The sequence below is a fragment of the Salvia hispanica genome, chromosome 2 (genome assembly GCF_029641045.1).
Source record: "Salvia hispanica isolate PSC_SH4W2 chromosome 2, Shi_PSC_v1, whole genome shotgun sequence".
Classification (NCBI taxonomy): Eukaryota; Viridiplantae; Streptophyta; class Magnoliopsida; order Lamiales; family Lamiaceae; genus Salvia; species Salvia hispanica.
In genome coordinates, this window is record NC_142693.1 from 43,185,098 (window position 1) to 43,201,863 (window position 16,766).

Here is a 16,766-nt window from a genome sequence, read left to right on the forward strand (position 1 = left end):
AGAGTCCAGGCTGAAAATACATGCATAGATAGTGGTCTAATGCCAAGGCCGACGACGGAAGCTCGGGACGGTTCCCAAAGTGATAAAGTTTCGTTTTCTCGGTTGTTTTCCGATTTTCATTCATAACGGCGAAGGACATGCCTTGTTGTCGGACTAGGAAAAAGCGCAGCTATTTCAGCTATTGGAGGAAAGCGGCGATACGGGCCTATTTCTTCAAAGGGTAAAGAAAGACCAGTTCTCGCTTTTCAAAGATGGATTGTTAGCATGCTAAGAGACCAAGAAAACCACAAGAAGTCTAAAGCTTCTAAACCGAAAGGAAACAAGTGCAAAATATCCAGATAATACTAAAGTGTATCAAAAATTCAGCGGAAACGACCAAGAGATAGTGCAGCTATGTATGAAGACACAACTACGCTCGAAGTTCAAAACATCCATCTTAATTAATTAATGTGCTCAACACCCGCCACCACTCGTCGTAGTTCAACCTGCACATAAGGAAAACACATGCATGGCTGAGTATTTTGAAATACTCAGTGAACTCGTTGCCAAAACATTTTATAAGTTATGCCACCCTTACCATAGTGAACTCGAGGTTTTACAATTATCAAAATAAATATCAACGAGCATAACAAAAATATTTCCATAGACTGGCCAGTCAAACAACTCCCCACTTTTCTCATCAATTTCCACAATCACAACATTTCCATGGTGCGACGAAAGTGTGGCCAAACTTTTCGCCCACGAAACCGGCCGACTAGCAAGGACATCTCCCGATCCCACCGTGTACACAGCCTGGTAGGGTTTGCGGCCCTACTCAGACCCGAATTCGTTTAAACATATCCATAGCCATATAGCCCAATGGAGCGAACTCTCAAACTGGGCATCAGACGCACAATATCACAACAAAACAGACATAGGCATGGCATAACAGTTAAACCACCCTTATCTCTCCACATTCATAAATTTGCACATAAAAGAGTTTAAGAATAAAGCCCACCTCGATTGCTTAGATTTCAAGTATGTTCTTTCCCTTTGTTATCCTGCTTCGCAACCGAGGTTTCACCTTCTAATCACATAGGCACATATCATGAATCAGATTCAACACAAACTCTTTACTTATGCATGTCTCAACGCTTTCCCTATTCCCATCGGTTTATCTTAATATCACATATCATGTTCATCATATAAATTTCATTTGCATCTTAACTCTAGATCTAACATCAACATATATCACGCATGAGTGTTTTGCCAACACACACACACACACACACACACACGACGCACACACACACACACGATTTCACACGCGCACACACACACACGATTTCACACACACACACACATACATCCAAATCATCAATTTATTTCCCCCCTTTCACTCGTTCCATATGCATGATGGTTCAAGAATACTGATTAATCGGTTAGAAAGAAGATGATTAATATTAGAATACCTTTTTGAGAAAACGAACGGTAGAAATCAAAGTATTAGACTTGGTTCTTCAAGATTCTTGGATTAAACTTCAATTCTTCTCCAAAAGATGACGAAATATTGGAGAATAGAAGAAGAAAAATTGAGAGAGTGAGAGAACAGAGGGAGGCGTGTAGTAGGGGTGGGGGGCGAAAATTTTGATGCTAGGGTTTAGGATTTTTGGCTTCTTATTTATGGAGTTCAAATAGAATCTCTAGGTAAATAAAATAGAATATTTGAGAAGATTTGATTCTACACAATTGAGTAAAATATTGTGGAGAAGTGAGGAAGAAATAAAAAAAAGTGAGCTAGGGTTCAAGGCATGAAGTTTTCGAAAAATATGGCTCTTATTTACCCAAGATTTCGTTTGGTATATTTTACGGAGTAGAATAAAATATCACGGAGCAAAATATAAATCCTCCCATTGAAGAATGGAAAATAGGCGTATACTATGCCTTTTAAATAAGGAATGGATTTCTAATATTAACTAATAAGATATGGCAAGATCTCTTGAGGTATAGAAATATTTGGTAGAATATTTAAATTCTAGATATGGAAGAAAATCAAATAAGGGATCAATTAAACAATAAAATAATTCTTCCTTCCCAAATAGAGGTGATTTTTGAAAATCACCTACAGCCAGTAGGGTACGATTTTTTTCCTTATCAAGAAAATAAAAAAAATTTGGGTTTTGGATTTAATTTGGATAAATATCCCAAGAATTAAATTAAATCCGGAAAAATAGAATTCCATCTCCAAAAAGTCAAGGGGTTCGAAAATCTCAAAATTATGTGGCTAGTATTTATGGAAATTCTACCTCATAATTGAATTTATCACATGCCACATCATCTAATCAACAAGTTTGACTTTTCAAACTTCCAACGCAACCCTAGACACAACTCGGTCAAAGAAACTCATGCAATAAATTCATTCATCAATTAATTCTCGTCTCCCACGTCATCAATAAAATCTAGGGCTCTAAAATTAGGGTTCGAAAATCCGGGATGTTACAATATCATCTGGGGTTTTCACGAAGGCAGTAGATTTATTTATCGAGGTTTGAACCTTCCGATCCAAGATCATCTGGGGTTGCTCCTCGTAGCTCAGATCCGGTTTTACGGCAACTTCCTCGTAGCGAATCACATGCTTTGGATCGAACACGTATTTTCGCAACTGCAAAACATGAAAGACGTTGTGCACATTCCCAAGGCTTGGCCGCAGCGCTAAACGATAAGCTACGGGTCCTACTCCTTCAAGAATTTCGTACGGTCCGATAAAACGCGGCTTCAGTTTCCCTTTAACCCCAAAACGCGTTATCCCTTTCGACGGGGATATCTTGAGGAAAACTTTATCGTCGGCTTGGAACTGTAAGTCCGTCCGTCGGACGTCGGCGTATGACTTTTGTCTGTCCTGGGCTTCCTTCATTCGCGCACGGATTTGTCGAACGACTTCGACCATCTATTCGACTGAATCGAGTCCAAGTGCCCTTCGTTCGCCAACTTCATCCCAGTAAAGCGGAGATCTACACTTTCTTCCATAAAGTGCTTCCTACGGCGCCATGCCGATCATTGCTTGGAAGCTGTTGTTGTAAGCGAATTCGATCAGAGGGAGTGCAGTCTCCCAACTCCCGCCTCGGTCGAGCACCACGACCCTTAGCATGTTCTCGAGAGTTTGTATCGTCCTTTCGGATTGTCCATCAGACTGTGGGTGAAAAGCCGTGCTAAAGTTTAGGCGTGTTCCAAGCTCGCGCTGTAGACTAATCCAAAACTTCGAGGTGAACTTCGGGTCACGATCAGACGTAATCATCGTCGGACTCCATGTAATCGCACAATCTCTTGAATGTAGATCCGAGCTAGCCTATCCGATCCATGGGTCACGTGAATCGGTATGAAGTGCGCACTCTTGGTAAGTCGATCTATAATCACCCAGATCGCGGTGTTCCCTTTTAGGGTCCTTGGCAACGCTGTCACGAAATCCATGGCGTTGTGCTCCCATTTTCACTCGGGTATCTTAAGCGGTTGTAGCTTCCCGTACGGCCGTTGATGTAAGGCTTTCACCTGTTGGCAGGATAAGCAGCGCTCCACAAATGCTGCGACATCCCTCTTCATGCCGGGGTGAGCAGTGTATGGGGTTTCGTGAGCTTCACTCATCATCTCGTTCTTGAGTCCTTCGTCGTTTGGCACGCACAATCTCCCTTCAAAGGTGAGAGCGTTGTCGGAAGCCTCGCTAAAACTTCCAGATTCACCGGTTCTTATTTCAACTCGAATCTCCTCAAATTTCGCATCCATCCGTTGTGCTGCAACGATCCTCGTCCTTAGGTTAGGCTTTACAACTAAAGCGGCGATTCGACCCTTCACGGTTTCGGGTGTCCTTACTACTTCTATTGCAACTTACTCAACTCTCGTACCAAACTTTCCTCTTCTGTCAGAAAAGTAGCGAGTTGCGAATGGTCTCTACGGCTCAAGGCATCTACCACTACATTTGCCTTGCCAGGGTGGTAGTTGATGCCACAATCGTAGTCCTTCACCAGCTCGAGCCACCTTCGTTGTCGCATGTTCAGGTCCTTGTGCTCGAAGAAGTACTTCAAACTCTTATGGTCCGTAAAGATTTCACACCTAACTCTGTAGAGATGATGCCTCCAAATCTTTAGGGCATGTACTACCGCTGCTAACTCTAAATCGTGGGTTGGGTAGTTCAACTGGTGGGGTTTCAATTGTCGTGACGCGTAGGCGATCACCTTGTTGTTCTGCATCAACACGCATCCTAATCCGACCTTCGAAGCGTCGGTGTAGACTACGTAATTCACTCCAAGCTCTGGCATAGCTAACACTGGTGCGGTGGTCTATTTCTCCTTCAAGAGTTGAAAGCTCGCTTCACACTCCGGCGTCCAATTCACCTTGACTCCTTTCTTGAGCTGTTGGGTCATCGGTCTCGCTATTTTGGAGAACCCTTCTATGAACCTTCGGTATTATCCTGCCAAGCCCAGGAAACTCTGAATCTCGTTCGATGTTGAAGATGACTTCCATTGTTGTACCGCCTCAACCTTGGCGGGGTTGATATGACCACGAGTGCTAGATGTCAAGGGTCTTCATTTCGGCGTGAGCCATGGGTTGATTGGGGCCCAAGGATGAAAGAGAAGACAAGCCAATGGTCCAACAAAGCTAGAGGGATTCCCGATGAGGCAATGAATAGAGACGGCTCGGATTTGAGGACAAATCCTTTCCAAGAAGGGGAGGATGATACGATCATGGAAGTCGTGCGTCAAGGATTTCTACTACAGTTGGATTCAACTGGAAATTGTCCTATTGAGATGATATCCGAAAGCTATGAAACTACCACCATTGACATGTGAAAAACGCCCGACCGGGCGATTATGCCGATTTTTTAGATTTTGTGGGCCAACTTTCTATTTTTGGACCCATAGTATAAATACCTCTTGATGTCATTTCTTTTCTTGAGGTTTTTGCTGAATTAAAGTTTCTACCCTATAAAGTTTCCTCTTTGAGGATTGTATCCAATTCCTTCCTTGAAGGTTGCTTGTTTCCATCTTTGATTGATTCAAGTAGAGGTATGCATCAATGGAGTGTATCCATTGAGTAGTGGAGCCAAGGGGTGATAGAGCTAATGAAAATTGCCTAGGGTTGTCTCCATCTTTTTGGTTAAGGTCCTATGGTTGTAGCTCTCTTATCTCATCTTTATACACATGCTTTCCATTCCTAATCTTCCATCCATTCTTGTTTAGATTCAACCAACAAAAATTGAATTTAAACAAGAATGGATGGAAGATTAGGAATGGAAAGCATGTGTATAAAGATGAGATAAGAGAGCTACAACCATAGGACCTTAACCAAAAAGATGGAGACAACCCTAGGCAACTTTCATTAGCTCTATCACCCCTTGGCTCCACTACTCAATGGATACACTCCATTGATGCATACCTCTACTTGAATCAATCAAAGATGGAAACAAGCAACCTTCATGGAAGGAATTGGATACAATCCTCAAAAAGGAAACTCTCTAGGGTAGAAACTTTAATTCAGCAAAAACCTCAAGAAAAGAAATGACACCAAGAGGTATTTATACTATGGGTCCAAAAATAGAAAGTTGGCCCAAAAAATCTAAAAAATCGGCATAATCGCCCGGTCGGGCGTTTTTCACATGTCAATGGTGGTAGTTTCCAAGACGAAGACAATGGTGGTAGTTTCATAGCTTTCGGATATCATCTCAATAGGACGATTTCCAGTTGAATCCAACTGTAGTTGAAATCCTTGACGCACGGCTTCCATGATCGTATCATCCTCCCCTTCTTGGAAAGGATTTGTCCTCAAATCCGAGTCGTCTCTATTCATTGCCTCATCGGGAATCCCTCTAGCTTTGTTGGACCATTGGATTGTCTTCTCTTTCATCCTTGGGCCCCAATCAACCCATGGCTCACGCCGAAATGAAGACCCTTGACGTCTAGCACTCGTGGTCATATTAGGGGTCCACTCGGATTCCTTCTGCCGACACAATGTGTCCTAGAATGTTCACTTCCTTTAGCCAGAATTCACACTTGCTGAATTTGGCGAACAGCTTCTTGGTCCTCAACGTCTCCAACGCGATTTGTAGGTGCTCTGAATGCTCCTTCTCGTCCTTCGAGTAGACGAGTATGTCATCTATGAACACTAGGACGAATTTATCCAAGTATGGGTGAAATACCCGGTTCATCAAGTCCAAAAATACCGCTGGGGCATTCGTCAGACCGAACGGCATCACGATGAACTCATAGTGACCATATCTGGTTCGGAATGTGGTCTTCGGTATATCCTCCTTTCGTACTCTCAGATGGTGGTATCCGTATTTTAAGTCCATCTTCGGTATATCCTCCTTTTAATTAAGTTTGGGCAAATTTTTGGGCTCATGATTAAATTGTTTTATTTGTGTTGGGCTGCCCCTAATAAGATTTAATTATGGAGTTTGGGCCACCAACTAAAATAAGGGTGTAGGCTAAGAATTTAATTAAATCATGGGCCCTCCTATGATGTTGGTTAAATAATTAACGGTTGCTAATTATTTTCACGAAGATAAGTCTAATTTTCCGGACCTTAATTTAAGTGCTCGAATAAATATTTTTTTTCAGAATTTTATGCGCTAACGATGAATAGACCTCGAGTCTATTTTAGTGCTTGAATAAATGGCATAGGAGGTAACACCCTCTAGTTAAGCATTTGGTTTAAATTAATTAAATCTACTGATTTAATTAATATTCAAGAATTCTAGAACCTTTCTAGAAAAATTTAAGGAAAAGAACAAAAGAGCACGCACTTAGGATGCATCCACGTTTAAGCTTAATTGATTTATCAAAGTCTAATTAAGTATTATGTTATTTCCTAAAGGGGCGTCTACGAACGTCATCTAAGGCCAAGTTGAGGAAATTACGGAAAGAGCTTTAGCTTTTGAGGTGGGCATTTCTTTCAAAATGTGATTTCAGTATGAAAATGTGAATCTTTGCTCAAGTATGTTGTCATGCCATGTTTTGTTTTATGATTACCTATCTGCTTGGCTATGCCAATCTAAGTTAAATCGAATTCGAGTCCCAGTAGGGCCGCAAACCCTACTCGGACTAGTGTACACATAAGGGGATCGTGAGCTAACAAAGGAGTTGGCCGGTCCAGTGACCGTCGTGGAATGTGGCCACATTCCCGGTTCACATCAGTTTCAGATATGGTATATCTATGTTACGTGATTGCGCAATCAAATCTTCATGAAAAGAAAAGTATTTAGTGACTCGGGTCTTTTAAGTAAAACCCCGTGATCACTCAACTGTGGCATTGACAATTAAAGATAGAACTATTTTTGGCAATGTGCCCACGGAGTATATCAAATACTCAGCCCTGCATGTTATTTTCAAATGTGCAGGTTGAACGTGTACGAGGAGGCGAAGGTGTTGGGACAAGACTTCTATATAAGTAGTTAGGTAACCCAAAGTAGCATGTCTTCATACGTGCTATTTTGTCTTGGACTCTTCCGCTGCAATCCAGAGTTATGTTCTAGCAAGTTATGAACTTAGTCTTGATAAGCTGAATTCATTTTGACTATGCACCCATAAGCCTTTGAGACTATTGCTTTAAGTGGTTTCACCCTTTTCATGTTGTCCCTTGAATATTGAGAATTGTTTAGTCGCGAAATAGCTACGCTCACTAGCACTAGGGAGTTGTGGTCGTGACACCTCGCCTAATAATGTAGATTTTTAGTATCATAATGTAACAAATCACAGCCATCCAATCTAATGATCCAAGGGCTGTGATTTGTGCTGTGTTTTACGCTAAGATGCTGTAAGGACCCTAACACACCCCTATATATATATATATATATATATATATATATATATATGGGAGTGTTATATTGCTAACTCAATGCTTAATTGCTAACTACAACTCAATAATAGCCATTAGATATTCAAATTAAAGGCCTAGATCATTAACCACAAAATGTCAATACGATCAACAAAAAACATCAATAAAGCTATAGGATTAATTCCAATAAAAATCAATAGGGGTATTAATGTCAAGTTAGTTATAACTAACTTTTAAAAGAAATCCCAAAACTTTAAATTCATATAACATATATCAAATTAAAGATAATTTTATAAGGATTCCAACGACATACTACATGCATATGTTCCGACGTCAAAATTTGAAAAAAAAATCTAGAATTTTCGTATTTTTCGTACACAGGCTAATGTCAATACAGCTAAGATAATATGTCAATATAAAGCATATACAATGTCAATCCTAAATTTGGGTTGACATTCTCAAAGCATTGTGTTGATATTTTCGAAACACAAGCCTAACAGCGTGATAACTCTCCAAATAAAGCATTGTGTTGATATTTTCGAAACACTATATTGACATTTTCATCCAAAACCCTAATTGGGCGTTTTTTTTTAATTTTTTCGATTTAATTAATAAAAACGAAAATTACACGTGGCAAATTGTAGACCACATGTTTTTTAAAATCATGTGGCCTTAAATTAGTTGTAGTTAACAATTAAATGATGAGTTAGCAATTGATCACTTCCATATATATATATATATATATATATATATATATATATAGGGATGTATTCATATCCTTTTTTAGTTTAATGTTCTATTCTCCTTTTTAATCTTGGCCATTCAATTTAAAGATCTTATGGCCCTAAATAATGCCACATGTTATTAATTAAAATGATTAAAAAAATCTTGTAGGGGCTTTTTAGGAATTCACAATGGAGTTAGTTATGGAAATTTCCTTGATTTTCTCTATCAATATATTACATCGGTTTTTTTTATGGAATTAGCAGAATCTTTCTTCTCTCTCCAAAAGATCTTTCTCTATCAATATATCACAGAGGAATTATTAACATGTGGATGCATCGTTAATTAGCAGAAATTTGTGAATTACAAGAAAAGAAAAAGTTGCAGCCTTTGTGATTTTTCTTCTTATTCTCCAACAATGGAAGAAGGTAATTTAAGGACTTCACATGTTTATTAATAAAATAGTGGAGTACTTTGTTAATGTGCATTATCGCATTTATAGCCTTGCATTAATAATGATATTCTATGCATCACTCCCTCTTTTTGTTCCATTAGTCGAGTTATTTGGTAATGTGCATTATCGATTTATAGGCTTGCATTAATAACGCTATTCTATGCATCACTCACTTTTTTTATTCCATTAGTGGAGTACTTTGTTAATGTGCATTATCGCATTTATAGCCTTGCTAATAATGATATTCTATGCATCACTCCCTCTTTTTGTTCCATTAGTCGAGTTCTTTGGTAATGTGCATTATCGATTTATAGCCTTGCATTAATAACGCTATTCTATGCATCACTCCCTTTATTTATTCCAGATGTTGAACTCTAGAACACGTTGAAACCCAGTTCGATCACGACTTCCTTTTGTATACATGAAATGAACTCGGTGGGGTTCTGTCGACAGTACAGGTGGTCGGCTTTCTTCCCCCTCGGTTTCTTTTTCTCCACGTCTTCATTGCGTGAACTTGTTGCAGTTTCTTCCTCGGCTAACCTTTGCCGAAGTTTCTGAGCTAATGCTATGGGAATAACATCGTCAACTGCTTGGTCAAACTCAACCCGACGCTGCTTAGATGCTGTCCAGAATAGGAAAAACCATGTTTTAGAACAAATAATCTATGCGTTACAGCAAGTAATGCACGACATCTATTTACCAATGCACAGAACTGAAGATGTAATGTACAAACCTAGTTATACTAAACAATTACTTGCTATAGGGACGAATCCAACAACTTCATGCCAAACTTCCACAGAACAAAAATGGACAATAATGAACAAAAATGATGGAATGATGCATAACCTCCATTCGGTTCTGGCTGGCTTTTGTAGGGGCGGCCTCTTTTAGTCGTTCTATATCTGCGCGACGAGAGTGCCGAAATCGGTGAGTTTTCAACCATAAATCAGTGTGGTTTCACCCAAAAAATGACGAAAACTGTAAATATTGGCCAGAAATACAGTATACAGTAAATAGAATGCTCCCAATATCAACTTCTTCCACAAAAAAACAACAACTTTTGTGCATTACACCAACTCGGTCAGTAAACCGATGAAAATCCAAATCCAATTGAGAAATTACTTGATATAGCAAGGATGAACAAAACCCTAACTCTAATGATCGCAATTTCATCTTTTTCAACAAAACCGAGCAAAACAATTTTGTGCATTATTTCGATTCTAAACTCAAACGACGTCAATTGATGTTTAGGAGTGCTTTTGCCTACAAAACAAAAAATCAGAACCATACCTTTTTGTATGCAGGAGATGAATCGACTGCCAACGGAGCGCACGAAGCAAAGCAGAAGCTTTAGTGAGATAGAATCGTCGATCAACGGCGATTTCATGGCGGGAATCGTTGCTAGAAGTTGAATCCGACTGAAATAGTGCGGCAGCTAGGGTTTGTTGATTTAGGGGAGAAATTTTGTGGAGAGAATGTTGATAGGATGGAGTGAGAGAGAGGGGAGATGAAAGGTCGATGAAAATGCAGCGTAAATTTCGGACCTTCCGTTTCAAAACTGCTGGTTTAGTATGTTATTTTACTGCTTTACCCTTTTAATGCACAAAAATGCACTAATAATGCAACACGGGATCAGATTGGTCCTTTTAATCTAGTCCATCCATTCCATCAATCTAATGATTGATATTAAGAAGAGAAAAGACACTTAGGGTGTAATAGGACCCTAATGCTCCCCTATATATATATATATATATATATATATATATATATATATATATATATATTTTAAATTATTTTTTCCAATAAGTAATTAAGTCTATATATAGTTAGAATTGAGTTGACTTTGATTTACTATGTGTTAGTTTCTTGATGTTAGATCGTACACTTGGTGTTACTTCTACTCGAGGGGAAATATATTTTTGAAGTCTTTTTACTAAGTAATTAAATTCATAGTATATAGTTAGAATTGAGTTAACTTTGATTACTCATATTTCTCTTTTTAGATTTACTAATATATTTCTATTCTTTTTACTTCTCAAAATTTTGAAATATGTTTATATTGAATTCAAATGTGGCTAAATCAAGTAATTATGAAATACCAATAAATAATGATATAAAGTGAAACTAAATTTATATTATTATCAAACAAAGAACAATATTGCATAACATTAATTGTTTTTGTGTACTTTTATTTGACTACTACTGTTTATTCGTTCAAATAGTTTGTTTTTTTATTCTTTTGTAAATAGTAGTATTATATTTTTCTTTCTTTGTATGTCTTATTCTATTTCATCCACACATCTCCTCTTTTGTTAAAACTTTTATTTTATACTACACTCATATCAAATATTAAAAAAAGTATATAATCATCTACTAAAATATGAAATGTTGTTGAGAGTGGGTTGAGAGAAGTATAATTGTACAAACATTTTTTTGTTGTTGTTTATAATATTACAAAGACTTATTTAAAGTAGTTCTTATCTGTAAATATATTTTTATACTTTTTTAATCTATATTCTTTATTTTAAGTTAATATATCTTTATTATTTAAAAATCTTTTGTCCTGTGCATAGCACAGGTGTTAACACTAGTTATGCAAAAACCATACAAAATATCTAAGTGATGATACAACAAGTGTGTTGTATACGGTCTCCATCGGTTCGTCTGCCAAATTTTGTGAAGCTAGTTTCTAATATTATCGCCACCCACTCTGTGGGGACAATAATCGTACGAAACAAAGTTCATAATGGCAGACTTCTCACACAATAAATAGAATGAACTAGAAAGTGGTTCCTAATATTATCGCCACCCACTCTGTGGGGACAATAATCCTAAGGAACTACGAGTTTTAGGGTTCAATCAGAATTTATGAGATAACTTGATTTTGCCATTGGCACATGAACATTGTCATGGGAGTGTGTTGTAGAGATAAAAATTCTGTAATGCTAAATCTGATGGTCGTGCTTAGGCAACATTAGGCGGCCATGCCATTTTGTGGTCTCTGGACTATTCGTCGGTGTAGTGACCAGTAAAGATGTTAAAGTTGTGAATAAGTATTGACCTCTTCTGGAGGGTACCTGTTTTCGATTTTACAGTTGCAAGATACATAATTGTTTTGTGGTTATTTGTGAATATGTATTGAGCATAAGTATGTGGTAATAAGTTTATTTGCCAAATCTTCATAATGTCATTCAATACTTTGTCTGCGATCCTTAAAGAAACTCGAATGCCAAAATTATGTAGACCGGAAACGAAAATGGATAAGATTTTCATCGTTGAAAACCTTGAGTTTATACTCACCGATTCATGTCCTCCATTTCCTCGACATAATTCCACGAAGAATGTTCGAGAATGCATTGTGCATGTAATTGACAAGCTCTTTGAGGAATAAGGTCAAGCTATTTTCTTTTAAGTAGCACGACAAGTCTTGGTTAGTGAAGATGAAAGATGGAGATCAATAGAATCTGTCAAGATGATTCGATTGGAATATCCTAGAGTGACATAATGTTTTGAGGATCTTTTGATCAGTCAAATAGTTTCTGAAACAAGTCATCGCCTAAAGTAATAAGAAATGACTACAAGAAGGTTTAACTGAAAAGTAGAAAATCTTCAAAGTAATAGTCGTTATATTACTGTTAGAGGAAAGTAACATGATAGATGACGAATTCATAAAGGCTACATTTTTTCTTAAGTCCTAGTTTATTTGAACAAAAAACTAGATATGGAAATGGGAGAGCCTGAATTGTCATCAAAGTTTGTTTAAAGCAAGAAAATATGCTTTGTGAGTTGGATTGACCTATTTTATAGAAGGACAATGACTTATATGACAATGCAACTTCTAAGAAAGAGATCTTGATCCAGTTAGGTTTTTGTTGCAGTGGGAGCTATTAATGCTCAACTATTGTTTTATGGTTGATGCTTAAGGCATCATAGTATTAAAATAATATAATTGCGACAAGGTTGAGTATTCAACAACACATCAACTTCTTAATCATTGAATGATAAAGTGTTTATGGCTCTTAATCTTAAGGCCAAGAAAATACTTAGGAATTGTTCAAACTGATCTAGACTAGCAAGTTTCAATGGTTTAAACCATAAGGAGATGAGCAAAGGGTTATGATCAGTAGTGGAAGTCTAATCTCCATTGAGGAATCCAAGCATTCTTCTAATGAATGAGATAGTTATGTAAAAAGGAATCGAAGTCTTTCTAAGACAAGTTTGATTAAGTGATGAGTTGTACTCATTAAAATCTTATCATTGATGGGATAAGCGTTAAAGAAACTACCAACATTAGTACCTTCTACAAAACACGAGTTGTGGACTAGAGCGTCTCTAGTCTAGCACATCTCAAGGTGTAATGTTGTTCCAACACATATTGGAAAGGAATCCAAGTAGTTGGAGTTGAGTAGTACTGAGGTACTGAGGGTTTTGGATGAAAATGTCAATATAGTGTTTCGAAAATATCAACACAATGCTTTATTTTGGAGAGTTATCATGCTGTTAGGCTTGTAGTTCATCTCTTGTTCCAAATGATGTAAGGTTATAAGTTCTGTAATCTTCAAAGATATAATTCTTGTATGAAGATCAAGAGATGAACTACAAGCCTAACAGCGTGATAACTCTCCAAATAAAGAGAGAGAGATCGGATTTTCCACATTACTAAGGAATCATACCATTAGAAACTTTTGCACTAATAAAATCAACTTCAAAACCTATGATTGTGAGAACCAGGTCGTAGTGGGAGCGTTCTTAGGAACATAACAAGTTCATGGGTCTAAGAGTGTCGAAAGACTCAGTCTTAGATTAACTTGAACATAATCCTTAACTACAATGTAGTATTGGTTCATTTGGATATTCATCCTTGAAAAGGTGATAGATTCCAAACTACAATCTAAGATAGACAACATGTTTTACAAGACTTGCAAAACTACATATAGACTGTGTCAGTCAGTGGGAGCTAGTATATTTGCAAGTGTAAATGTGGATCTCAAAAGGGAAGACAATGACAATGGGTTATGCCCAAAGAGAAACATCTTCTCGTCTGTCGTTGTGCCAAGATTGATTCGATCCTACTGTCTATCAGAACTTACATAAATTATAATGAATGTATTATGATTGTCAAGATAGGTTTCTATTAATAGAAGTCTTGAAGAAATCATCAACATGGAACATCCTAATGGGTACGTAATAAAGGGCAAGAAACACATGATTGGAAGCTTATAAAGACCTTTGTGGTCTTAGGCATGCATCTAAATCAGAGTATATGTGTTTTATCAAAATTGTCAAATGTCTGGAATTTGACTTTTGCTCATAGCAGTGCTGTAAGCACAAGGAAGTTGAAAGTGCATTAAATATGGTATTATTGGTACTCTATGATGATGAAATCTACAAAAGTTGCAAACAACTAAGATTGTCATCTGGCGTAGGAAACTGGTTGTCTGCCTAGTTTAAGATAAATGATTTAAGAGAAACTAATTACATTCTTAGCATCTAAGTCCTTTTAAGATTGCTAGAAAGAATGTTGAGATTCTCTTAGGAATCTTATATCTACACATTGCTTGGAACATTTTAGCATTAGAAATTCCATGAAAAGGCTTATACCTTTCAAGATGGAATTGTCTTGTTTCTAGTCAAGTGTCGTTTGAGGCTTAGTGAGATCAAGAATTATGAGACTAGTTTCGGAGATAGTTGTCTCATGTATGCTATAATGTGTACTAAGTTTGATATTAGTTGTGCTTATGCATGGCAAGTGTATATCATATAGCCATGGCAAAGGATTTTGATTGAGGTAATGAATATACCCTAGTGCTTGAGAAAGACTAGTAACTATATTCTAGTTTACCAGTCATTCAAGTAACGTCCTTGGGGTTACACTGTCTTAGTTTTATGACTAATCAGTGATCGAGTAAGTCATCCTTTGAATATGTGTTTACCATATGAATATCTTCCTAATAGCTTTAATCGTAAGTTTGAGTATGCCTATGAGTATTATTTTTTTATTACTCTAGTGAAGGCTAACTCAAGGGACACACGAGTTTATTAAGCTAAGCAATCACATATGGGGATGAAATTAATTAAAGATCAAATACGCAGCAAAGACATTATGGTGAAAAAGATATAATCAGAGAACAACCAAGCAGATTTTTCTTTCACCTTGTGAAATGAATGGTAGTTCGATATATCTAGTATAAAGACCTACTTTGAGTATAAGTGAGAGAGTTTTTGGCAATGGGTATACTTGAAAGCATATTTTGAGTATAAGTGGGAGATTGTTAGGTTTGGTATACTGAAAAGCATGTTTCGAGCAGTTTCGAGCGAATAGAATCTTACTTGTATACGAAAAACTCTACAATCCATTTTTAACCCGATTCAGTATTATTCGAGCAGTTTTGCACGAATAGAAGCAGTATATTATTACATTGTGTTTGCTTGTGCATTTATAAGATGTTTTATAAACATCTAAATGTATAAGAAGCAAACAAAGTCTAAGTCTTTTGCTTAGTAGACCGGTTATGGGCGTTGTCCACTTTAAGGTAACACAGTCAGATCTATGCAATGCTTTGCAAAAGAAAAAGAAGAATTTCACAACCTAGATAGGCTTAGACTACCTATCGTGAAAGGTTGCAATGTCAGTCCGCATATTTCTAAGCCTTACTGAAATAAGATGACATTGGTGTGGTATAGCACTGAACAGATCTAATAGCAAGACGTGTCTTTATGTTATCTACTGAAATACTAGGTCTTGATAAAATACTATTTCTTAATCTACATATGTTAGCATTGAGCACACGGTATTGATTATGCACTACTTTGACTTATCAAATGGTGCGGGTTTTTCGCAACCCAATAATCCTGATATATTGGGTAGTGGTGATTAATGTCTAGCGGTGCTAGGATTGCTATTATGTTGAAACGTGCGCGAGGTGAGTCTCGTTTGATAATGTCCTCAAGAGGAGCTTGAACAAGGTTTTATTATTCGGAAAACTAGCCAGTTGGAGTTTTATTACTCTATGAATAATAAATAAATGTTTCTTGCTAAGTCCACTCTTGGAATTAATAAGATGTTAATTAATTATGTCCATAGCAGACATTAATTAATTAATGGACGTTTATATCTTAAGCGCGGGAAATAAATAATATAAATAACAGAAACCCGGATTACTTGTAATTTCGGATTTGGACGGGGAGAGTTCAATATTACTTCTGTAGTGGCTGCTCGTAATATTCCAATATAAGCTTGTATTAAATTGTGGGTTCAATTAAATTAGTAAAAAGCTAATTGAGGGAGCCCATATCCAAAACCTTCCATAGATCCATGTCTGGGCCCAAAAGGAACTTAATATAAATAGGAGACATTATTATTTTCTTGAAAATCACGCCAGTCCCAGAATCAGAGAGGAACGATTTTTTTGATATATTCTCCTCCGTGAGATTTTCAGCTCCTCCTTTGTGAGGAATTTTTCTGTCTTCTTTATTTAAGTCCTAATATCCCGGTGAGATCAACCCACCCTGATATCGAGATAGAGTTCAGGAACCAGAGAGAAGATCTGTGGTCTAGTACTCAAGATCATCATTGTGGAGAAGGCGCGAGCAATCGACGATTCTTTAGAGAATCAAATTGGTAACTTTAAACCGTAGAAATCATGTTTAGGATTTATATTTTCTAAGCATGAATTATTTGCGTTATAGCATGCAATTATATGTTTCACATTTGAATTGATTAATCGCATAATCGGTCAAATAGATCCATGTCTGATTTATCTGTTTTGTACAAGTCTTCCGCTGT